The sequence below is a fragment of the Euprymna scolopes genome, chromosome 28 (assembly GCF_053919585.1).
Source record: "Euprymna scolopes isolate OS-2025 chromosome 28, ASM5391958v1, whole genome shotgun sequence".
Lineage (NCBI taxonomy): Eukaryota > Metazoa > Mollusca > Cephalopoda > Sepiida > Sepiolidae > Euprymna > Euprymna scolopes.
The window spans coordinates 15,271,650-15,299,203 of NC_136509.1; the positions used below are offsets into that span (position 1 = coordinate 15,271,650).

Sequence of the window (27,554 nt, forward strand, 5' to 3'; positions counted from 1 at the left end):
AGTTGCTAAACTTTAACAGCGTTTTCCTCCGTTTTTTTTTTGTTTGTGGCGCTTACCGAGTTATGACATTCAGCGCAGCGCCATCTTCTGCAAGTTATGTTGACATAACAGAATAAATGTGTGTTTTTATTATTTTACGACATTTAACGTGAAAGAATCGATCTATCTATTTATTATTATATAAAATGAACTTTCTCTGCATGTGTGTGTGTATGAGTGTGTGTGTGTATGTGTGAGAGTTCATTGGCCATGAACTCGAAAACGTATGAGCCGATTTTTATTAAATTTCACATGAAAGTACTGTTACATGATAAGGGCTGTCCCCTTTTCATGTAAGTAAAAAAATAGGGAATTAGTTAAATGTAAATATGAAATAGAATAGTCAAGGATTCGAACTTGTAAAGACAGGGGGACGAATTATTTAATACATTTCATGCATTCGTAAGGTCAGTTTCTGACACACCTAGTCATACACTAATATACAGTGTAACCCTGATATGAGATACCCCGAATATAAGAAAAATGGATATAAGAGAGATTTTTCTCTGATCCCAAATTCGAACCTGTGTGTTAATGTACAGTGAAACCTGGATATAAGAACCCCGGATATAAGTGTAACCTGGATATAAAAGAATTTAGACGCCCCCGGTCTCTTATATCCGGGTTACACTGTATAAATATTCAAAGTAACATAGTATTCAAAGCACAAATAAAATCCCATCGGTATGACTAAGTGATGTTGCATATAGTAAGAACACTAAGTTGGATACTCTACCAGACTAGATGAATTCTTGTTCTGAAATCCAGTAAGACTAAACGACCACAAGAAAGATCTACTACAACATAGTTAAGTTGTCCATTAATGAAAGGAAAATTTATGTCCTCCGCTTCTTTACCAAATCAACATTTGATAGATAAAGAAGAGTTTAGTGGAATACATGAAAATATCTATGCATCGCATATAAAGATCAAATGTCAGCCCAAGAAGGGGGTTCCCTGATTTCTGAGAACTTCGACTGAAGTAAAATGAGACAAAAGTGAAAAATAGAGAGAGCCAGAGATAACAGTGTAGCAACTGCTTGATTAACGTTATTAGAAAAATAAAACAATTAGATTTTGGAAAATGTGGATTTTTTTTTTTTTTACATAGGAATCACCACTTATCAAGGCCCGGAGGCCATTCAAGGATAAGTGTTATTGAGTGTATAGTAGTCATAATAGTCGTAGTAATCGTTATGTTGGATTACTTAAAGAGACAGTTCATCAAGAATTTGTTTACGTTGGACTTGAAAACTACCAAATTGTAGTCAGCTGAAAAACAGGCAACCGGAGGCGAGTTTCACAAACGTGCAGTACTAAGAAAGAAGCTTTGTTCATGGAATCTACGTTTAGGTTTAGGTACAGTTATTGACAGTGGTTTCAACTAAACAAATGTTTTTCGTGAAAGTTTGGCAAGGAGAGTGATTTTTCTGACAAAGGGAGAAGAAAAAGCTGTATTCTAGGTTGACAGTATTTTTGCGTGAACAGTAACTTGAGATGTCGGAAATTTTCTGTTTCTATGTCTATCCTTGTGGCCATATCACTAATAAGGGTGCTGGAGGTAAACGTTTTATCTGGGCTGACGTTATCTGCCTGATAGTCAGGGACCCAAACCTTGGATTAACCACTAAGGAAGCTGTCCTATCAGCAGGTGCAAAGTACTAAGGCTGCTATATTGCCATTTGGTGAATGGATTCTGGAACATGCAGTAGCTTCTGGTGGGGCTTCTCGATGGGTAATTGTTACGGCTTTACCTTATCATGTGCTGCAAAAAAAAAAAAAAAAATTTCTTCATTTCTTTTTCTTTCTGCCCTGCTCTAACCAAATCTGTCGACCTGTTCCACAAATCCCAAAACTCCATCATGAAAAGTCTGCAGGAAAATTGCACAAATAAACCCAACTCTCCAACTTTCAATGTAGATCCCCACTACCATGTCTCCTTCTTCAACATCAGGAGTCTATGTTCCAACCTTCCAGAGGTTAAAATCCAATTACAGGAGACTAAACAAGACCTATTATTTCTAAGCTTGGAATGTTTAATCAGGAATTTAACTAAAAAATAAAACAAAGTCGATTTAGAAATTTTTAGAGTAGTTGTGGAATTTGGTTAGAAGTAAACAGATTTTAGCTTACATGAAAGATCACCTGTTTGTATCCCTGCACATGTGATTGAGGATTTGTTGACGTAATAGGTAGTTAGTCAGCAGAGATCAAGTTGGCAAGAAACACGTTAGCAAACGGACATGTGGACGACCACATTGGAAGCAGAAGGGATGAAGCAATAAAAAATGTAGAAAGAGACTCAGCATGCCAAACTCTGAAAAGGGAATCCACAAGACGAATAAAGGCTGACTAAAAGGCAAGATATAAGCCTTCACGTGTGTTTTCGATAATTTTAATCTTTAAGCAAAAACTCTATAAATCTATTAGCAGGAAGATTCGAAGTTGTCCGGGATTGAATGATGATCAATGAATATTTTACACTCGATAATTTTATTGTCATCAAAATCAGTTATAAATTCACCCATATTTTTTAATCACATTGATTGATTGCCTGCTCTAGTTCAAGGCGCCATCAGGAGAAAGCTTCTCATGCCTTCCCACAATTACCACCTGACGAAGGCCAGAGGAATAGTTGGCCGAAATGTCCTGAAACAACAACTAAAAAGATGAGGATAATAGTCCACAATAAAATAAATTAATAAATAAAAAATGTAATAAAATAAATCCAATTATTAAAATGAAACAAATATATGCCTATACATGTATGTGCATGTGTATATGTGTGTGTATGTATGTATGTATGCATCTATGTATGTATGCATATATACGTATGTGTGTATGCATATACATAGTGACGTATACACTTAAGAAAAGAAACCAATCCACGTACAGTTAATCAACGGAACTGTCACTATTGTGCTGGAGAAAATTTTAAAGAACTGCCTGAAAATCCACTATACAGCCCAAAAGGAACGGTATGGTGTGCTAACCCTAACCTGACGGTATGGTGTGCTATATATAGGAGAAATTGAACTGACTGGACGTGACTTTTTAAGATAATCTTTTCAAGATAACGGTAACAGAGTTTGCAGCATTAACTCAGAACGTTACATCCAGATGATCAATAATTTCTTTCTGCATGAATTATGACGAAATTTAATTCCAATCTGACGGATGTAGTTTCAGCAGGATGGAGCAACAACACATATCGCCAGAAATTTAATGGACATCTTTGACAAATTTTTCGCGAATGTCTTATTTCCAGATTTGCTGAAAATCCATGACCTCCCAGGCCCCCTGCGTTGACCAAATGTGATTTTTTTTCTTGTGGGGATATGTTAAGGAACGTGTTTATCAGAAAAAAGTCGTGTAACATTGAAAAATAAAAGGAAGAGATTCACCTTGCAATTGCAAGAATAGACAGATACCTGCTGGAGAGAGTGGATGCAAACTTTTATAAACGCATTCATACCTGTATCACCGAAAATGGACATCACATGAAAGATATCATGTTCCACGCTTGACTTTATGAAATGGCAAATCTTTTTGAATAAATTGACAAAAAAAATTATCTCATTTTTAATAAAATGTTATATTTCATGATTTTTTTTTAAACACCTGTTATTTCTACCCCACCTGTAATTGTATTATATATATACATTAGTGATGGGACGATTCCAATATTTTTCCCCGATTCCAATACAATTACCGATTCCGTACTAAATTCCCGATTCAGATACAATTACAGGTTCCGATTCTTTATAAATCTCTAAATATTTAACATAAAAACACACTTGTGAGGGGATGATCTAGAGATTTTAGTTTTACTGGAAGTTTAAATCAACAAATATTTATTATTTTATTATTACTACAAGCAGTGGAAGATTTTTGTTTAACTAAAATCAAATAAAAAAGATAATTTAAGGAATCGGTTTTGGCATCGGAAAATAGGCGCAAATTTTTACGATTCCGATACCACAAAAAGCTCCGATTTTTCCAATATTAATCGTCCCAACACTAATATATATAACATTGCACAGACTATCCTTAAAAATTATATTTTTCTTTACATTACTACCCACATCCCACCCCAATTGAAATGAATGGTTCTCGTTTTGGAAAAAGCTCCACATTTTGACAAGCTTCTGTGACTGGCCTTCACTCCTGATCTGAAATGGAACACATACATCAAATCTGTTTCCAAGATCGCTGGAAAAATGGTTGGATCACTCTACTGCTCCAGTAAACATAACATAACATGCGGCCGCAGCCGAGATTGAACTCACTACACGAGTTTGTGGTGTAATTCAAATCTTTTCTCTAGCTGAATACTTGATGCTTCGCTAGGGCTATCTAGGGTATTTTTTATCATGACGCCATTCATAGAGGGGTTGCCTACCACAGCTTAAGAGAGGCCCATCTACCCGCAAGAGAAGGATAGACCATGGCAGTTTCCCAACCTGGTATTTTTACCTCGCGTTGCATACAGCACCTCGCTTTCCCAAAATGGTAACGCATCTGGTACTGGCCAGGCTTGATGTTGCTTAACTTTGGTGGTCTGGCGAGAACAGGTGTGTCGTCAACATGTTTGTGCCGTGTAATTGAGTACTGTTGCCACATCTGGGCAGGAGATGCTCGACACGCCCTATCCAGCCTTGATAGAGTTCAAAACTAACTTTGAAACCGAGTACGTGATGCCCTTTTCTCTTCCCTGCAACCTCTTTCCCACAAAAGAAACATCACAAGTCTGTCTCTGCTCTATTGTTATTGTCATGACAAGTGCTCGACTGAACTCCAATCAATGATTTCCCTTCACTAAACTTTCACAAGAAACACTCGACTATCTACAACCACTATGTACAATTTCCACCACTCTCTAACTGTGCCTAAATCTAAATGCAGATTACATGAAGATTCATTAACCCTTATCCTCGAGAGGCTTTCGGGTTTTGATAAGTGGTGACTCTGAAGTAAAAAAAACAAAACTTTTCATTGTTGAAAACATACAAATATGATATCGAATTATTACAAGAGCTAGATGTATCTGTACAGTTTTGATTGTTCGATTTTTATTCACACAAATACAGAGTTTCACATTCGCTAAATCCCAAATAAATACTACTGCATTTCAGTAAACTCCAAACGCAGCATTATCATATATAGATTTATTGCATTGTAAACACAATTCATGATTATTACAATTTCTTATCCTATTATCACAACCATTCATCAAGATGAACACTTCAGATTACTATAAGATAATGTCGGTTAGAGGCCACCATACTTTCATGAACCAGGACATCCATAGACAAACATGCCATGAATTAGCAATCACATCAATAGGGAAACTGCTTCACTGCTAACAACATGGTCCAATGTCAACAAATACTTCTTTTCAAATTCTCTCATAGTATTGTTCATCATCTGATTGACAATCTCTTTAACCCATATCCTCGAGTGGGTTTTGGCCCTGGTAAGTGGTGACCCTTTATTATATATATGTATATATTTTATGGAATGAAATGTATACAAGTATAATTTTCTACTTTGGCTTTTAATCTTTGAGAGTTTGTGCTATTTTTATCTTATAGCGGTATTTAAATGAAAGGCCTGTTTTCTATTCTTGAGATTTGCCATTTCAAACAGGCGTATATTTTTTTTTTCTGGTCCAACTTAAATCACATCAACTATCAGGTCGGTGCAAAATTTTTTTTGCCGGTTTGTGCAATTTATTTTATGTACATTGTTATTATTTTAACATATAACTTAAACATATCACTTATCACGGCTCGGAGGCCACCCGAGGATAAGGGTTATTGAGTTATTGTTTGCATTGAAGATGGACTCTTTTAGCAGATAAGTTGTGAATTTGCAAACATTTTCTTTCTTTTTTTTTTAGCTGGAAATGCTAATATTATATTTATTTCAGTTTTTAATCTATATTTTTTTATTGTTTTATTAAATGTAAAATTAGTGTTAATATATCATAAATAGATCTGACATTTTTATTCATTTTCAGTTTGTGAGAGGGGAATCTATCACCATACTTTACCTTCAGCACGTCAGTTGCACTTATATTAAGTGCAATACTTAATATTATGTACACTTTTTCATATGATTTAAAGCATCAATCATAATTTTTCTGCAATATTCTTATCCATGCTGACCCACCCTGCATATTCTCTTGACCTAGTTCCTTCAGATTCTCATGTATTTCGAAGATTACAAAACCACTTAGAATGGCCTTAGGTTACCATCACAAGAGAAGATTGAACATGAGTTAGATTAATATTTCACATCAAAGAGGGATGTATAAGTTCATTGGCAGATAGAATCAAATTATAGAGAACAAAGGTCGTTATTGTTATGAACAAATCTATATATATAAAAGCATAAAAGCAAAAATGTGTGTGTGTGTGTGTGTGTGTGTGTGTGTGCATTTTTGTGTATGTCCACCAAAGGCTTTTTTCGCCGGGCTTCTTGGTCGGCTCACTCCTTCTTAAAACTTTTTATAGTCTATCTAGATGATAACATGTACGGGTTATGACTGGAGGTCGCATCTATTTTTAATTTGCCCAACTTTTACACACTATTTGAGATTTTTTTTTTTTCGATCGCCGCGTTTTCGTTACACTGTTCAGTATAAAAAAAGCAAAAACTGACTTGCAGCTGCGTCATGTTTCAAGGTCAAACATCACGCGACTTAACTTCCTCGCACCTGTCAATTTCACTTTATAAACGTTAACTTAAGACGCTTCCCACTTCCTCTCCCCTCATGGCCGAGATGGTTAGGTCTCAGGATTTTTTTCCCCTTTCGTTTCCACCTTCGCGTCAAGGCTTCAGAGTTCAAGCCTACCTTCCTACTAAAATTTGTTTTTCTTTTACAACTCCAAACACCAGGCCAACGTCTTTTTTTTTTTAACAGGGTTCTTTTGATCTATCCCTCCTCAACACACACACACACACACACACACACCTCCAAACGCACGGGCATAAATCTGTGTGTTTGTGTTTGTATGTCCTCTAAAAACTTTTGTCATCCGCCTCAAAGTGCCACGAACGTGGTACCACTATGTTGGACACATAATATGGAAAAATTAGAAAAAACATCAATGGTTTCAAGTAGAAAGGTCGTTTTGCTTGAAAGGGGGGAGTCAGGTAAAACCTTTGCTTCAATAGTGTTTGTTAATCGTGCATGTGCGAACGGTCGATTCGTTGTTTCATTTTAAAAAGATAAATTTGCAACGTTATGACATCTGTCATCGTGGTCAGATAGATAACATGTTCACTTACAAACTTAAGTTGTGTAAGTTTGTGCTCAGCACGTGGCATTTTTTTATTAGTTTTTCTTTTCTTTTTTTTTTTTTTTTGGCTAACAAAATTTTGGCTGATGGCATCCAAGTCCGTGTTTTTTTTTTTTTTTATTGACTATTATAATATATATTATATTAAACTGTATTTTACGATCGGGCAACGCTGGTCCCCCCTCCCCCATTAATATGTTCTAAAACACTGTTTTTTCATTTTCGAGATGAAATTTTAAATCAGCAAAAACTTATGTATCGTTCTAATATTTGCTAGATTATATCAAGATTCATAGAAAACAATGTTTCGTGTTTTTCTATTTTATTATAAACAAGCAAAATGTTAAGCCAAATCTAAACATTCTTTCAAAATACATAACTTGCATATTTTGAATATAAATCATTTTCATTTGAATCATATCCATTGAAAATTAAATATTTAAAAAAGTTTTTTCTAATTTATCGTTTTTTGTTAAATTACTTTAATTAATTACTACAATATTGACAAAAGAAAAGAAATCGAGATCCAGAAATCCAACTGGCACAAATAGAATAAAAAAATTCAGAGTTGCATTTCGAGATCAAGAAATCCAACTGGCACAAATAGAATCAAGAAATCCAGAATTGCGAATCGAGATCCAGAAATCCAAATGGCACTAATAGAATCAAGAAATCCAGAATTGCATATCGAGATCCAGAAATCCAAATGGCACAAATAGAATCAAGAAATCCAGAATTTCAAATCGAGATCCAGAAATCCAAATGGCACAAATAGAATCAAGAAATCCAGAATTGCATATCGAGATTCAGAAATCCAAATGGCACAAATAAAATCAAGAAATCCAGAATTGCATATCGAAATCCAGAAATCAAAATAGCATAAATAGAATCGAGAAACCTGGAATCACAAATAAACATCCAGAAATCCCAATGGCATAAAAAGAATCAATAAATCTACAATCGGAAATTCAACATGAAAAATCCATGAAAAATCCAACATGAAAAATTCAACATGAAAAATCCAACATGAAAAATCCAACATGAAAAATCCAATATGAAAAATCCAACATGAAAAATCCAACATGAAAAATCCAACATGAAAAATCCAACAGGGAAACTACATAAATATAAAAGCTGTGAAAAATTCGGCTGTAAAGATTAAACAGATTCAGGTTCACAAACTCAGAAATCTAAATGCTCGTCCGGAAAAGAAAAGTTTTTGAGAAAACATATTTTCCAATTAGTCAATAATAGTCTCAATAATTAAAAGAAATCAAAATTTGAGTTATACTTAAAGAATTATCTTGAATTCTTTCCCTTCATCTTTTTAATGATGCAGACCACACCAAGAACATAACCCCGCTTTTCAACCTAAATGATAGAACGCAAACACTTTTCATACGTCATATATACATAATGCTAGGAGATATAATATTTTATGTATTGATTTTTAGTATTTACTTCAACAGTGCTCATTACGGGGATAGAAATAGGTAGCCATTTTCATAACTTATCTTTAATACTGGGCTTTTTTTTTAAAAACTTATCTATATATTGGACTTTGAAGCTTGCTTTTGTATTAAATACTAAGCCCTGTTAATCCCTTACTGTGCAACGAACGGAGACCATAATACTTACTTTGCTGTACCTTATTATAACAAAAGTTCATACAAAATTTTAGCACTGTATTTTGAGAACAAGTGGAATGGACTGAAGTCAGTGGATAATTATATTTTAAAAATAATACATACGCCGCTTTCCATTTGGGGGTACCAAAATCTGTTAAAGGGAAAATTATTCCCAACTCGCATTTATGTAAAAATACACTTTCGTATATATCATTGAATTCATTAAAAAAATATCGAAAACAAAAACAAATAAGATCGAAATAAAAAAAGCGATACATTCAGTCGTACGAGATAGCCTAGTGGTAGGGGGTTACACTTTTTACCATGGGGTCCCGATTTCGAATCTTGCTAGATATAGCCACTCTGATGAGTATTAGATGACGGAACACGATTCAATGAATACTTATATTATTTATTTTAAATATATATATATATATATATATATATATATATATATATATATATATAAAATAAAATAAAATAAAAATTACAATTAAATTTCCCAAAATGATCCAAGATGGTAAAATTAAAGTATATTATAAATATTACAGAATTAATATTTATAAAATTATCTCAGCCAGATGTAAAAGCTCGATAAAACAATATAGGAAATAGAGCTTATAATATGAGAAAACAATTAAAATATGTTAAAAAACACTTTGAAATGAGTTAAAAACATATTTAATCTGAAAAGGAAACACTAGATAAATGGATAGTCCTTAATCCGCAGAGTTTCGAAGAAATACTTTCCTTCTCATCAGAGGGTAGGAATTAGCAATTATATATATATATATATATATATAAATGAAATTTTGAGATTTTAAAATGTTTTCGAATTACAGCTTGTATAATACTGTAAACCTAAAGTCCATATAAATATTAATATCAATATTTATAAGACAATCCCAGCTAGATAAAGAAAGCTCAATATGCGAGATAGAGCAGTACTATATATGGAAGTTCTGAATTAAATTATGTAAATAAAAAATATACAATAAATTTATTGCTTGACAAGGAATACAAAAAATTAAAGTTTTTTCCTGTAATATTTAATTAGGAAAAAATTTAATTTTATATTCCTTGTCAAACAATGAATTTATTGTATATTCTTAATTTTCATAATGCAATTCAAAAGTTTCATTTGTATATATATATATATAAGATGGTGTAATAAAATGAAAAAAGGTAAATTGCAACTTCTCTCCCAAATTTCGAATTTTGTAATCATGCCCATATGCCTTTATTTTCTTTTAAAATTGATAAGTGCTTGTCCTTCTGATAAGTTAAATTAATTGATTAATGTAATAATTAAATGAATGATTCTGCGCTATGAAACAGATGCTGTAAAGAATTGTGCATGTTAATTGAATTAAAAAAATAAACGGTAAGATGGTCAACATCTTGAAATTTGGAATATAGACGTTTGTTATTTATTTGTTATATGCTCTGTAATTACATTGAGCTCCATGAATTAAAGGATTAGTATAAACAAATAGTGAAATATAATTGAAGAAACATATTTCCACACACACACACATATATATATGGTAAGTTATCTAAATATAAAGAGGGAAAGAATAAAAAGAGGTTTAAGAGCGTGGGAGGGCGATAGAGAGAGAGAGAGAGAGAGAGAGAGAGAAAGAAAAAGTTTCAGGAAAAGAAAGAAAAGAGAAGAGAAAAACAATAGAAGGAAAAGGGTAATCTTCAAATGATAGACGAGGAAATGCTAATCCCAAAGAGATGGTGGTCGGAATTAAGGTTTCATAAGAAACCATTGTGTTTGACGAATCAAGAGAGAACTTGCTTGCTGGGCATCAAAGGATACATACCTCAGTTTTGGTCTCGCTCTGGGCTAGATAACCTACACAAAAGAGCTAAGTTGAAAAACTCCTCTGACTGAAAAGCTGTCTGAACGACCCTAAGTTGAAAACATCCTACATCATGAAACCGTTAAAAACCTGAAGAATTAACTTTCCTTTACACAAAGTATACTCTGAAATATCTTATGAATAATTATTCTCGTTTACAAGAAAATGATTTCTGAGTTATTGAATTGCTTAGATTTAAAAACTCAGTTAATTACAACACCGAAACCACAATCAGCCATTCATGAAAGCACCTACAAAAATAACTCAAACTACAGCATCTGACAATGAATGGCCAGCCAGTGTGCTAAAGATAATTGCCATACAGACTTAGGGTCATGTACGTTTTGTACACCTTGAGCACCAGAGTGTTAGTTTCAGTAACAAGTAAGTGTCTGGTTACATTTTGAAGAGTCCATCACTAGATGAAGATAAAAGTGTAGCCACAGGAACTTAAGATTAGCCACAGTGTTTAGGGACTGGAGACGACCAATTGGTCCTGTGAAGCAGGATTGGAAAAACAGACCACCCTGCTGGGGTGCATGTCCATGTGTTTATGGGCTGACTTGGGGAACCGTGGTACACATGTCCTTGACCCTTAATGGTCAAGTTTCACTTGCATACATCACACTGCATGCACATGTCTGATAGATTCTTCCTTTAGTTGAACATTGTGTCACTTTCAGACATGATGGAAGGCGCCTATCGCTCTCTCTATGGATTCGTACACAACTGGCCAACTATTAGATAGCCTGCAACAAAAAAAGAAAACCGGTTTTCATCAAACGGAAATGAAATGTTGTCTTTTCTTGGGTGACAATTTTATCGTTCCACCCTGTAATATGTAACAATCCCGAAACAACATCAGATGGGAAGAATAAGCGTTTCATGCCTATGCATTTATGTGGCAAAGTTAAACGCATCATCAGTTTATAATGGAGTAACTTAGCTCTCCTTCAAAGGGAGCATTTTAGACGGGATTCAAATGTAACTATGATCAATACCGTTGGTGTTCACCAAGCAATATATTAAACTGACCTTACAAAGGAAGAGGCAATTCCTGGGAGGATGACCTCCTGAGAGACTAGAACAGATAATACACTTTGTTGAATTATTTATTTGTAAAATAAAAAAGAGAATAGGATTTTCTTCCTTTCAGTAAAGGAAATGTTACTACACTGACTGCGTTTGAGTTTATGTAGACTTGCTCACGTGACCCTTAAGGGAGCAGTGATTGGTTTACCTGTTGGCCAATCGGACGAACCTTAAAAGGAAATAGAAACAACCACTGACCAACCAATGAACAATGAAGGTGCTAAAGATTAGTAAGACTGCAGAATTCCGTTGTGTATTTTTTTAGTTTAGAAATCATTATTTTAGATTCTAAAGTGGGGATCACTTTCGGTACTTATACAGTTTAATCAAGACATTAAAAAATGAAAATATCGGAAAAAAAGTTATATTATACGTATCTGTTATGGAACGAAGTTCTCTGAAAAAAAATTTCACTTAACTTTATCAAGTAGTTTTTTTTTTTTACAGCGAAAAATCAATTTGTTACGATACCGAGCAAAAGGTTCGGTTTTTAGGAAGAAAAGCTAGTATTAAAGATGCTGAGGGAGTGTCGGCGCTTTAAACAGAGTTATCTTCCTGTGGCGTATTCAAAATATTCCAAGATGACTACCTTGAACGTGCTGTCATAAAAAACGTGTTTTTCTGCTGTAAAAAAGAAACTACTTGATCAAATTAAGAGAAATATTTTTCAGAGATCTTCAGTTCAAAACGGATACGTACAATATAACCTTTTCAATATTTTCATTTTTTAATGTCTTCATTAAACTGTACAAGTACCTCACTTTCATATATAAATTTAACAAAAATGATCACCCATTTCTTGATAGTTACCAAATTCCGGGCAGAAAATCATGCAAGTGATAATCATATTAGTTTTAATATTATTATGTAATAACTAATTTTTGGGGAGGGGAAGTCGGCGGCTGTAACATATTTCGGGGGGGGGGGGGGAATAAATAATCATAGGCATAAAAAATTTGGAAAATAAGGTTCACACTTGTGCAGAATAACGTGTTTATTTTTCAGTTTTATTCAGCTTTTCAATTTATTTTTGGAGCTTCTAGTACTTTTTCGCCAATTTTTTTCTTTGAAAAGTTACAGCATTGCTTGTAGAGGCTATACAAGTAAGGTGGTGGCGTTAATAAGTTGCACTCGTTTGCATGGGCAAACTAGTGCCTTTGGGGTTCATTATGGCCAAGGTACATACATTTAGAGGACGAGTGTTTCAAATCACACACACAAAAAAAAAAAAAAAAGGAAAAGATGCAGGGCAAAAATTATGTTATAATGTTATGTAATAAATTTTTGGTTCCTGGCCTGGGAAGAAGCCATTTTGGATGGTGATAGCATCTTTGTGTAGATCAAAGAACCACACCGACATTTAATATGGATTTCGATATAATTTCTATTGTTTAAGCAAAGAAGAACATGAACAATAAATATGGACAGGTTTGTATGTGAAAATGGAAAATAAAGGGAACTTTTTTGTATAGACATTTAAAATTGTCGTAAACTCTTGAAAATTTAGTACGTTATTGCTATACATCTTATGAGATGACTGACCATTTTTTATGATTTCAGGTGATCAAATGAACAGCTAAAGTATGAATTGGAATACACTCTACTAAAGCCTCATTATCACAGTTGGTGAATTTCAAAAATGCAATCTGGGCATGAGGACACTTTAGAAGAACAATATGCAATAAAATTCTGTTTTAAACTTGGGAAAAAAATGCCACAGAAACGTATAGAATGCTTCAGACTGCTTTTGGACCATCTTGCATGAATCGAGAATTAGTTTTTAAGTGGCATAAGAGATTCAAGGAAGGCAGGAAGTCTGTGAGGGATGATGGGAGGTGTGGGAGAAGTAAGAAAGTCAGAACACCAAGGTTGATTGGCCAAATAAAGAATCTCATGGATAAGGACTGTCGTGTGTCTATAGAGACAATAAGTGTGCAGTTTGATGTCAGTGTGGGAACTGTAAACACAATTATTTGCGAGGCACTGAAGATGTGAAAGATTTGCGCAAATGCACCAATCTACAACTCCATCTTTATCACAGACTATTTGACCAAGATGTGCATCAAGACATTTCCTCACCCTTCCTATAGTCAAAACCTTTCTTCTTGTGACTTTTGCTTGTTCCCCAAGCTCAAGGAAAACATCAGAGGCTGTCGTTATGAGAAAATTGAGGAGATGAAAAAGACTGTGAGGAGGGCCATTGATACGCTCACACAAGAGGACTAGCATGGGACCTTACAGAATTAGTTGGAGCGGTACAACAAGTGCATTGCAGCCGGAGGAGATTACTTTGAAGGGGGACTATTGTATACTCAATCAATTATATTATCCTTTTCAGTCCCCACCCCTAAATTCCGGCTTCCATCTTATCTCGCAATTACTTATAACGTCACCAACTAACTTTGGAAGAACCCCCCCCCTCATCCGCTTTTCTTTTATATCGTAAGTTTCTTAAAACGTGACTAGCTAAAGTTCAGAATAAAATCACGCTTTTCTTTTAACGGTTAATTTAAAAAAAAAAATCTTCTGAACGCTGTTAAAACTGAAATTCTTCACTACAGTTTGCATTTTTGGAGACGGAAGTGTTTTTGTTGAGATAAGTGATTTCAATATTAATTCGTACTTTTTATTTTTAGATTCAAATATTAATAACTACATTTTATTTCAGTATTTAATTTATGTATTCCTGTTTTATTAAATGCTAGCTTTTTTTCTCGTCCATAAATGTTTATTTATCTACCGAGTTGATTGCAAAAATAGATTACGAAATTGTACTCATTTTTAGTTCGCGAGAGGGGAAGCTATCACCATACTTTCCCTTAAACACGTCTGTTGGACTTTTATTAAGTAGAATACTTAATAATTTTTTTTTTTTTTTAATGGAGAGTAAAAAACGCATTGTGGATGCGTTATCGGCAGCTCCTGTTACTCTCGCTTCTTCTTATTTGTCCCTCAGTTCTCATTTTTTAATGAGTGATTTTTCTGACAAAGGGAGAAGAAATACCCGTTTTCTAGGTTGGCAGTATTTTGCGCGAACAGTTGGCAGAGATGGCGGAAATTTTCTGTTTCTATGTCTATCCTTGTAGCCATGTCACTAGTAAGGGTGCTGGAGGTAAACGTTTTGTCTGGACTGACGTTATCCGCCTGATAGTCAGGGACCTGAACCTTAGATTAAACACTAAGGAGGCTGTCCTATCAGCAGGTGCAAAGTACTGGGGCTGCTGTATTGCCATTTGGTGAATGGATTCTGGACCATGCAGTAGCTTCTGGTGGGGCCTCTCGATGCCATACTAGTGGGTAATTGTTACGGCTTTACCTTATCATTAGCTACAAATAAAAAAAATAAAAAATCTTCGTTTCTTTTTCTCTCTTAGTTTCCCCTCTCTGTCCTGTTCTAAGTAAATCTGACGACCTAGTCCACAAATTCCAAAATTTCATCATGACAAGTTGCAAGAAAAAATACACGATTAAACCCGGTTCTCCAACTTCCAACGTAAACCCCTACTACCATGTCTCCTTCTCCAACATCAGGGGTCTATGTTCTAACCTTCCAGAGGTTGAAACCCAATTACAGGAGACTAAACCAGACCTTTTATTTTTAAGTGAAACTGGCATTGGACAGGCTATTTCCCTAGAAGAGTTCGCAATTAAAGGATACTCTAACTTAACTTCTAAATCTGACCCCCCAAGATCGCCATGGGCATGGAATATGTGCCTATATTAAAGATAGCTTTTCATGTGAGAGGGACATCTCCAGGGAAGATCCTAACTTACCCTATATGTGCTTCCGGGTTGCTTTAGCTCACACTACTGCATTTATATTTACTCTCTATCGCCCCCACAACAGCAGAGTTACTATCTTTCAAAGCATATCTGAGAAAATTGACCAAGTCCTATCTGCTTATCCTTCAGCTAACATTCACGTATGTGGAGACTTCAATGTTCACAACGTCGAATGGTTGACCCACTAAAACAAAACCGATGATGAGGGGAGGTTCTGTCATGATTTCTCCATTGCTTATGACCTCACTCAGATTGTTCAGGAACCCACCCGTGTGCCCGACAATGACGGCCAGTATGCGAGCCTACTAGACTTTTTCTCACAACTTGCCCTGAACTATGTTCAGTTTCTGTTCTGTCGCCTCTTGGATCTTCCGACCACTCTGTTGTATCAATTAAGATAAAAATGAAATGTAATATGTCCCCAGATGTACCTCTCCATCGTACAGTATATCGATACACTAAGGCTGACTGGGATAGCTTCCGTACATTTATATCTGATCTACCTCTGCATTCCATGTTTAAAAAGCATGTGTCCTCTATAGTATTAGACCTGACGGAATGGTTAATTGTAGGTATTAACCGTTTCATACCCTCGAAAAAGTTTCAGCAAAAACCTAACAGCCAGCCATGGTTCTCTCCAGAATGTGCTGCTGCCATTGCGCACAGAAATCACTTTTTCTACTGCTTCCAACGTAATAGATGTATGGAAACTAAAGCCGCTTTCAGGACTGCCAGCAACCATTGTAAGAAAGTAATAAAGAACGCAAGAGAGTTGTATGCTCAATCTGTTAAGTCCAAAGTAGCTGAGCAGCGGCTTGGTTCCCACCAGTTTTGGCAAATAGCAAACAGAATCCTGAACAGAAGCGTGTGCTCCATCCCAACTATTATCAATGGACCTGAGGTAATCTCGTCAGCATCAGACAAAGCCAAACTCTTTGTCAAGAACTTTGCAGCTAATTCTACCCTTTGCGATCAAGGCCGCCAACCCCCAATATTTCCTCCTGTATCAGAAAACATGCTATGTGATATACGTATATCTGTACGTGATGTTGCCAAGCTAATCAAAAACCTAGATTCCAGTAAAGCAACTGGCCCTGACGGTATTCCAATTATAGTACTCAAAAATCTTCAACCTGAACTAGCGCCCATACTTACAAAACTGTTTAAACGTTGTCTTAAGGAGAATAGTTTCCCATCTCCCTGGAAAATTTCATCAATATGCCCTGTATTTAAGAATTCAGGTGATCGCTCATCCCCCTCTCAGTATAGGCCAATAAGTCTCCTGTGCGTCATGAGTAAGTTGCTGGAATCTGTGTTAAATACAGAAGTAATCAACCATCTCAACAAAAATAACCTTCTTAGTGACACTCAGTTTCCGTTCTGCTAGATCTACAGCAGATGTGCTTACAGTTATATCTCATAGGATTAGCAAATCTCTCGACGGAGGCAACCTTTCTAGGGCAATTGCTCTTGACATATCTAAGGCCTTTGATAGGGTATGGCATAAAGGTTTACTTCACAAGATCTCTAGCTATGGTATAGCTGGAAATGTCTTCTCAATTATTAAATCATTTCTTTCTGATAGGTTCATAAGAGTAGTAGTTGAGGGGCAAAAATCAGAAGCTCACAGTATTAATGCCGGTGTCCCTCAGGGGTCCATCCTGGGCCCAACTCTTTTCCTGATCTACATTAATGATCTTTCAAATCACATCCTTACATCATCTGTAGACATTTATGCTGATGACACTATCATTTATGGTAGCACATCTAAGACAGTAAACGACCAAGTTCTCTCCAATTCTCTCTCCTCTGATCTTGAGCACGTAGTACAATGGGGAAAGGAGTGGCTGGTTACTTTTAATGCATCTAAAACCAAGCTTCTCTCTTTACATCATCAACATTCTGATCCACATCTGGCATCAATTGAAATGAATGGCTCTCGTCTTCAGGAGGCCTCATGTTTTGACAAGCTTCTGGGCTTGACCATTACTCCTGATCTAAAATGGAACACGTACATCAAATCTGTTGCCAAGGCCGCTGGAAAAATGGTGGAATCTTTCTATCGATCCTGTAAATATCTCACTGCTGATGCTATTCTCTATCTATATAAGAGCCAGGTACGTCCAAGGATGGAATACTGTTGCCACATCTGGGCAGGAGCTGCTAGAAAGGACTTGTCCTGCCTTAATAGAGTTCAAAATAGACTTCGTAGCCTCGTAGGAGATGTGCTTTTCTCTTCCTTGCAACCTCTATCTCACAGAAGAGATGTTGCGAGTTTGTCTCTGATGTATCGTTATTTTCATGGAAAGTGTTCGACTGAGCTTCAGTCTATGGTCCCCCCTCACCAAACTTTCACAAGAAACACTCGTCTAGCTGTAAACACTATCAATAATTCCCCCCACTCTTTATCTGTGCCTAAACCTAAACATAGATTCCATGAACAAAGCTTCTTTCTTAGAACTGCACGCCTGTGGAATTGTCTTCCGTTTTCCTGCTTTCCGGCTGACTACAATATGGTTGTGTTCAAGTCTAACATAAATAAGTTCTTGATGAGCCGTTCTATATAAGTTATCAAATTTACCAAATTTTCATTACTAATGATTACTATGTTGTCCAATTTCTACTGTACACTCTTTAACCCTTATCCTTGAGTGGCCTCTTGGCCTTGATAAGTGGTGATGCCTGTGTTAAAAAAAAAAAAGTATCATGTGTGTACTATCAATAAAAGTGGCCATACGAAAAAAAATCTGGAAACTTATTGAAGGCACCTTGTACATCATACAAGTACGAAATGAATAAAAATTTGGCTACGCATTTTTTTTTGGGTACCCCAACAGAAGGAGGGTGGACTTTTCTCAATAACTACGCCTTGGAATTTTTTGAAATTTTGCACAAACATTAAACATGATATGAGTAAAAAAGTAACAGAAGGGATTTTCCGAGAAAACTCCGGTTGCTCCCCTTGGGGTGCCGTCGGGTTACAATGGCTAAAATTGACATTTTTGTGTTTATTAAAAAAAAAAAAAAAAAAACTGATGCCTTGGATTTTTATAAATCTTTCTGAAAAGTTGTAACTAACTGATTTCTATATAATTTTGTTTGTCTATACTTCGGCATAACTCTTGGATGTGCCCCCAGGGCCTCTTTTAGGGCTAATAAAGACACTCCATTTTGGGGACTATTTTACCATATTTGTCCAAAATTTTCTGAGTATGTCTATTTAGCAGTTTTGCATGGTGCTGAACTCAAATTTAAATATGTTCAGACCTTGGGGACTTTTGGGGTTAAATGGGGGGGGGGGCAAATGATGAACTTATTCATTTCTTTCTTTTTTTTTTTTTTTGCATGGTGCACAACTCAAATTTACATACGTTATGGCCTAAAACGGTACCGTTTGTTAATTTTCACAGGATTTGACGTCCCCTGGGGACTTTTGGGACTAAATCAGGGGGAGGGGCAAATGCTGAACGTAGTCATTTTTTTTATGCCTACTTCACTGTGCACTCACGAGGGACCATGCATGCCTGCTTTTTTCACTTGTTTTGTTTTTACATTGTACTGCCGGAAATTCGTGATAGTCAACAAGTGATCATTTTACGTTAAATTGATAGAGGAAATCGATTCCCCACTCTAAAATATAAAATACTGACTAAAATATAAAAAAATCTGTCTCTAGCGGCACAATAGATGAGTGTACGATGCAGGAAAAAAAATCATTAAAAACCTGGCAAAACAAGCGGTTAGTAGGTCCCGAAAAAGCGACATAATAGCATTTAAAACACCACGTTAAAGCAAGTTTCATCATACACGTGAAATGCCAAAATGAAAGTCGGCCGGAAAAAAAAAAAATATAGTCACCATCTTTAGACACAAATCAAAAAAAAAAAAAAAAAAAAAAGGCTAAGGAGGAACGGTAAATCAAATTTATAACGCTGTGTTTTAACTAGAAAATTCCGAGCTTCAGTTATCGTTCTTCCTTAGCTAACATTTTCCTCAATTTAGTTATAACGCTGGTGCTGGTGATTTTTTCTGATCGATTTTTAATTTCGGTGTTCAAACGTGTTCGATGAAGTTACTATAACTTATTCCCTATTTATTTGCGCCCCCACAAAGGAAAGATTAGATTGGGGATTATCCTTATTCCTTCACCCTAAATGGGGTAAAAATAAAAACTGTCCTAATCAATAACAGTGTTTCCTCCTCCGCAACGAGGACAACTTTTCCTACGGCCGGAATGCCGGGGAAATAATTTAATTTTTTTTTTAATTTTAAATTTTTATTTATTTATTTATTATTATTATTATTTTGTAGTCTATTGTTTAAGTAAAAAAAAAGGTTTTGGGGGAATAATGCCAAAATGCCACATTCCCAAAATATGTAAATTATTTTTTAAAACAAAGAAAATCAAATTTTATGACGAAGCGAGACGTTGTGTTTCGATCCACCATATTTAATAAAGGAGGCAACTCAAGTCAAACTACCGAGATTTTAAAATCAGTTTTGGAATGGCTACAGTATACTATCAATCGATAAAAATCGTAAAAATATGATTTTCTATATTAAAAAAACAAACAACAAAAACGAATTGAACACTTTACGAGATTTTTGGAATATGACGTTTTCATTCCATGACGGTTTTTTCTGCACATTTTTAAAATTAAGTTGAATTTCAAATAAGAACCGTTTTTTTTTTCATGTAATCCTAATCCTAACAATCTTAACCGAAGTTTAAGGTTTAGTGCGGCAAAAGTCTGTGGAAGCACCATTTTAAAATCACTTAATTGAAATAAAATCAACTGTTTTTAACCCTTCCTCTAACCATCAAAGATACAGACGGAAGCAAAATGCAGAGATTATATCATTTCTATCCATCCGTAGAATGATGGAGATAGAAAAAAAAAAAAAAAAAAAAAAAGCAACTGTCATTTTTTTTTTTTTTTAAGTGAACAGACGGAATGGTTGTGTTTTAGTAAGAAAAAAAAATGAGACGATTGAAAATAAATGATCGTGAAAGTTATCGCAGACAAAAGTTGTTTTGAAGGGGGGGGGGGAGGGGAAAACGTGTCTTACCGAATTCTAGAAATGTTTTGACTCTCCACATCCAACTCTTCTCGTCGTAACTCAACAAGTTGAAAGACCCGAGTGGTTCTTGCTGCTACTACTTGCGTTTTTTTTTATTTTTTTTTTTTATACACAACATGGCAATTATTTAAGCAATATTAAAGCTAATTAGTGAAGCGCGCCGGCCTTTACGGACTGCAAACTTTTTTGCAATTTGTTGAATGAGATACGATCACTACTTATTAGCTAGAATAACACGAGCGTGCGTGTGTGTGTGTGTGTGTGTGTGTGTATATATATATATATATATATATATATATATATATATATATATATATATATATATATATATATATATATATATATATAAGTGAACATATCTATGTGTGTGTGTACATTTCCCTACCAAATAACTCTGTCAGTTTTCGGTCTACAGACTCGAAATTTGACATAAGGGGTATTGAGATTTGGGAAAATCTTTTGAATCGGTTTTTGGCCAGAAATTTGGCTGTCAAGAGGTCAAAGTTCAACGATTTGACCTTTGAAAACTCCACCAAACTCCTCCGCCAATTTTGGGTGTAAACACTTAACATTTTAAATGTACGTTACTTGGACATGGATCAAAGTTTATAATTTGATTTGCGCCCCAAAAAATAAATGCCAAAGGATCAAAATTGGGGTCAAATTTAAAACAAATTGACCTCTGCAATCTCTACGAAATTACTCAGACAAATTTTGGTCTAAACATTTGAAATCTTACACAAAGTGTATTCACACGTAGGGCAAGTTATGAACAGTACATAGGGACCAAGCAAAGCCGGGCTGAACTGCTAGTGTATATATACACATATATATATATACATATGTATTTTATATATATATATATATATATATGAACTTGTTTTAATTCTTGAATTATATAAGTGAAAAGGTGTGTGTGTGTGTGTGTGTTTGTGCATTTCCCTACCAAATTACTCTGTCAATTTTCGATCTAAAGACTCGAAGTTTGACATAAAGGGGTATTGGGATTTGGGAAAATCTTTTTAATCGATTTTCAGCCAGAAATTTGGCTGTCAAGAGGTCAAAGTTCAACGATTTGACCTTTGAAAACTCTACCAAACTCCTCCGTCAAATTTGGGTCAAAACATTTGAAATTTTAAATGTAGGTTACTTGGACATGGATCAAACGTTTTAATATATATACATATGCACATAAAGTTATGGGGTCCGAGTAAAGCAGGGCTGAACTGCTAGTATGTATATATAATTCAAGAAGTAAAACATAAGTTTACAAGCCAAAAGCTACTGTAAACTTAAAACTAATATAAATATTAACTAGCAGGACCTGTGGAAATTCCACAGCGGACTCTTTCGTATGTAATATATTGATGTTGGCATTCTATGGATGTTCAGTGGAAATGGAGACGCCCTCATATTATTGTAGTTCTTTTGTTAAAACTGCAAAAGAATTTATCTAAGCTAGCAGGGATGCCTGGCGTAGCTCGGTCATAAAATGCACTTAAATATGATGTTTTTAATTCATGCAGATTCGTATATAATATTATAGTTTTCTACCGATTCTTATCTATATATATATAAAAGTGAAAGTGTCTGTGTGTCTGTGTACATTTCCCTACGCAATAACTCTGTCAATTTTTAGTCTACAGACCCGAAATTTGATATACAGGTTACTGAGATTTGGGAAAATCGATGTGATCGTTTTTTGGCCAGAAATTTGTCGATTAAGGGGTCAACGTTCAACGATTTGACCTTTGAGAACTCTAACAAACTCCTCTGACAATTTTGGGTCTAAGCACTTGAAATTTTAGATATAGGTCACTTGGACATGGATCTAACTTAATAACTTGATTTGAGCCCAAAACTATAAATTTTAAGGGGTCATAATAGGGGTCAAATTTTTAAAAAAATTGACCTCTGTGGTCTCTTCCAAATTACTCAGACAATTTCTGGTCTAAATATTTGAAATTTTACATAAAGGGTATTCAGAGATAGGGCAAGCTTTTTCATCAGTTTGTGTCGAAAATTTTCAGTTACCAATATATAAATGTATGTATGTATGTATGTATGTTTGCATGTCTGCCTTAAACTTTCAATAGAGGCGACGGATTTTATCAAGATCAGTATCGTTTTAAAGTTCGATCTTTCACACGACAAATATCGAAAAATTGGCTAATAACATTAATATCTTCCCCTTCTACAAGGCACTTTTCTACAGGGAGAGGGGTCACTTTTTTCACCGATATTTTTTAAAGTTATCCTCTCCTTCAGATTGTCTAGCCTTAATTTAAAAAAATGTCGCTTCCGATTTGGCGGTGTTCGTAACAGAATAAACGTTATGTTTTACCCCGTTCTTTTCCTCCTTTGCGGTACGGGTTCGAGCCTGCCTTCCTACTACCACTTTTTTTTTTTTTGCTCAACATACACATCCAAACACCCGGGCAACGCCGAGCTGAAATGCTAGTATATTATAAAGTTACGATTTCGAAAATAAAAAAATATCTATATGACTTGGGTGTATCAGCTATAAGTGAAACCGAAACCAAAACTTATGAAGATTTCTTGTTAAAATTATTTATTACAAGAAATAGAAGGACATATCAATTAAACGACAGTCACTTGGATGGAAGAAAAAGATGTAAGCATGACACACAAAACCACACACGCTATCGTATTAATATATAGATGCCTTCTTGTAAAATACTCAGCATTATAACGTGAGGTTCAAGGGTAAGTGGAGAAATCTAATGAATAGTGGTGATCAGTATGCACCAAATTAAAATGTAATGTAAACAAAGATCTTGCTGCTTAATTACCCACCCAGATTGCTCCTCTTATAATCTGACCCCTCTCACAGTAGCCCCTTATGTTTCAGTGGCAATACACTTTGTAATGAACAAATGTAAAAAAAAAAAAAAGATGAAATGGAGACGCCCTCATATTGTTGTAGTTCTTTTGTTAAAACTGCAAAAGTATTTATCTAAGCTAGCAATGACACCCTGCATAGCCCGGTTGTAAAATACACTTAATTAAAATATTTTAATTCATGCAGATTTTGTATATATAATTATAGAGTCAATTTTCTATCGATTCTTATATATTTTAAAGTTGTGATTCCAAAACCTAAAAAATAAAAATATTCATATCACTTGGGTGGATCAGCTTGAATTGAAATTAAAATCGAAACCAAAACTTATGAAGAAAATATATATATATATATATATATATATATATATATATATTTTATAAATAATTTTACCAAGAATTCTTCATAAGTTTCAATTATAGCTGGAGGAACTCGAGTTATATATATATATATAACTTATGAAGAATTCTTGGTAAAATTATTTATAAACAAATAGATGACTTGAGTGCCATCAGATATAATTGAAGCCGAAACCAAAACTTATGAAGAATTCTTAGTAAATGGAAGGTCATAACAATTAAGCCACAGTCACCCAGAAAAAGAGGTAATCGTGACACACAAAATAACACGCTATCGTATTAATGCATAGAGATTTACGAGGTGCTTTCAATAAGATTCTAGACATTTTGTACGCGCATTAAAAATTGCCGCGGACTCTTGAAAATCCAGTTTGTTATTACTACACATCTATGATAAGACTGACCAATTTTTACGATTTCAGCTACAGCAGGAATTGGAATACACTCTACTAAAGCTTGATTGTCACAAATGGTGAATTTCAAAAATGCAATCTGGACATGAAAACACTTTAGAAGAACGATAGGCAATAAAATTCTGTTTTAAACCCGGAAAAAATGTCACAGAAACATATGGAATGCTTCAAACTGCTTTTGGACCATCTTGCATGAATCAAGCATCAGCTTTTGAGTGGCATAAGAGATTCATGGAAGGCAGGAAGTCTGTGAGGGATGATGAGAGGTGTTAGAGGAGTAAGGAAGTCAGAATATCAGAGTTGATTGGCCAAATAAAGAATTTCATGGATAAGGATCGTCGCGTGTTTATAGAGACAATAAGTGCACAGTTTGATGTTAGTGTGAGAATTGTACATACAATTATTCGTGAAGAATCGAAGATGCGGGAGATTTGCGCGAATGCACCAGTCCACAACTCCATCCTTATCACAGACTTTTTGACCAAGATGGGCATCAAGACAATTCCTCACCCTGCCTATAGTCCAGACCTTGCTCACTGTGACTTTTGGTTATTCCTTAAGCTCAAGGAAAACCTTATAGGCTTTTATTTAAGACAATTGAGGAGATGATAGAGGCCATGACGAGGGCCATTGACACGCTTACACAAGAGGACTTTCATATTGCCATCCAGAAGTTTTCGAAACGGTATAACAAATGTATTGCAGCCGGAGGAGATTACTTTGAAGGGCCTAGTGTTTCATGTGTGTACTATCAAGAAAAGTAACCATACGAAAAAATGTGGACACTTATTGAAGGTACCTCGTTTCAAGTGATCCCAACCAAATAAGCTCAATACAAATAAGATATGAAATAGAGCTTGTCATAAAAGAACACAATTTAAAACTTTTTATTATAATTTAACAAGAATTTATTGTTCGACAGGATACTCCCCCCCCCCAAAAAAAAAGAAGAAATATTAAGATTTCCTCAATTCAAGAGTTTCAAAGAATGCATTCTTATGAAAAATATTAGCAAATGAATATTATAGCGAAGCTATGGATTTGTTGGTACTGGCATAAATTGAAACTGCATTATATAAAAACTAGTCATATATGCAAAAAAAAGAAGAAAAAAAAAGAGTTCCTGAAATGGAGAAAAGAAATGCAACCACTGTCCCATCAACGAAATGTTGCATCCCTCTTCTTGTTTTACAAGTGTTTTAATGGTGAATGCTCTGACGAAATACAAGCCTTTGTATCCCCTTGACATAAATACCTTCAACAAACACGACAAGCAGCCAAGTCCCACCCCACATACAGTAGAGATCCTTAGATGTAAGAAAGCCTTCTACTCTAACAGCTTCTTTGCCAGAACTGGTAGAACTCTAGAACTCCCTTCCGGGTTCATGTTTTCACTACTGACATGCAGAAATTCAAATGTAATGTGAATAGACATCTTGCTGCTCGACTCCCTACATAGTATCTTTGCAACTTATGTCCCAGATAGTAGCCCTCAACGTCAAAGTTGCACTGTGCCTTGTTTGGGGTGCAAATGGAATATATATATATATATATATATATATATATATATATATATATATATATATATATATATAGATAGATACACACACTAGCAGGGAGACTCAACGTTGTCTTGGATCGAATAAAAGATCAACGAATGTTCCAAACTTCAAATATTTTAAATCAGTGAAATTTGTCAATCAAATCGATTGATTACCTTGTCTAGTCACGAACTTGAATTATAGTTTAAAATACAAAGTCAAGTATCATGGTTCGATTGTGCTCTAAATAAAAACATTAGTTTCGAATGCGCCCCTGTCTTATCAAAGAATCTACTACTGACTTTATATGCTGGGCCCTTTTGCTTATGTGGGGCTAAAACTTTAAAATTCATTTGTGATGTTAGGCTGTATAAAAGCCTTAACTTTGATCAACATCGAGTTTTTTCTATTTTAATGGAATTTATTCGATTATCGATTTTGGATACTTATCAAAGATATTTTGATACAAAACCTATCTGAGAACACTGCCAGACACAAAAATAACATTTGTGTGGAATTTCACAAAAATCTACTCAGCCGTTTTAGAGTATGTAGGAAACAAACTCTCTCTCTCGCTCACACCCAGACATACACAAAGTGCCTTATATATATATATATATATATATATATATATATATATATATATATATATATATATATATATATAGGCAGCATTTTTTATATTAGGCATATTTCATTAAATAAAATAGACGTTTTTTTGTCTATTAATTATGTTTGTAATCACTTCCAACTCCCGAATAACGGTCTTCACTTCTGGCAGGAACTGGCTGATGTAATCGCCATAGTTGTTGTTAAGTTATTTAAATAATTAACCAATGACATATATATATATATATATATATATATATATATATATATATATATATATATATATATATATATATATATATACTCATGAGCAAAAAAAATGGGCCAAGAGTGAAAGAAGGAAGAAGTCGATTTTTCAATTTTTGCTAATTTTAACTGAAAATTTCTAATTTGTATATCATTATTATTACAGCATATAATAAGAAGTGGAAAAATTAATTTTAAAAATGGTCAGACCGCATCTTGGCAAGGATATAAAAAACCGAATTGCAGGATTAAGGCAGTCCAAAATGACTTACAAGCAGATTTTTGATATTCTAAGAAAAGAAAATGGGGAAAAATCCCTTTCTATAGTGAAGCACATTGGTCAAAGATTCGAAGTCAAACGCTTGGTAAACGGGAAATCTGGATCTAGTCGCTCTAGAGCATTTACTTTGTAGGATGACCACAGGCTTAAATTAACTGTTTTGAAAGATCGAAAGAAAATTTACTTTGAACATACCAAAAAATTAAAAACAGAGGCTGGAAATTCTCTTTCTAGATATACAATATCTAGACAGAGGAAAGAAATGGGATTTTCCTCTAAAAAGTGTGCAAAGAAGCTATTTTTATCTAAGAGAAACATCAATCATGGAAAGATATTTTTCGTAGGTTATGGCAAGAATGATACAGATTGGTTCAGGAATGTTATCTGGTTAGATGAATCAAGATTTTGTCTTGTTAGTGATGCTCCCGAATGGTGCAATCGAAG

The 27,554-nt window shown here is 34.7% G+C and overlaps 1 protein-coding gene across 3 annotated transcripts in view; it reads right to left on the reverse strand.

The window, feature by feature from the left end:
• Positions 1 to 27,554, reverse strand: part of LOC145249489 (uncharacterized) — a 245,276-nt gene that overhangs the window by 161,030 nt on the left and 56,692 nt on the right. Inside the window, exon 1 of one of the 3 annotated variants that reach the window (XM_080111093.1) lies at positions 20,788 to 20,893. The exons of the other annotated variants lie outside the window; for them this stretch is intronic. The gene's annotated coding sequence lies outside the window, so the exon portion shown is untranslated. Of the gene's footprint in view, positions 1 to 20,787; positions 20,894 to 27,554 lie in introns of those variants that run through there. 3 annotated transcript variants of the gene reach the window in all.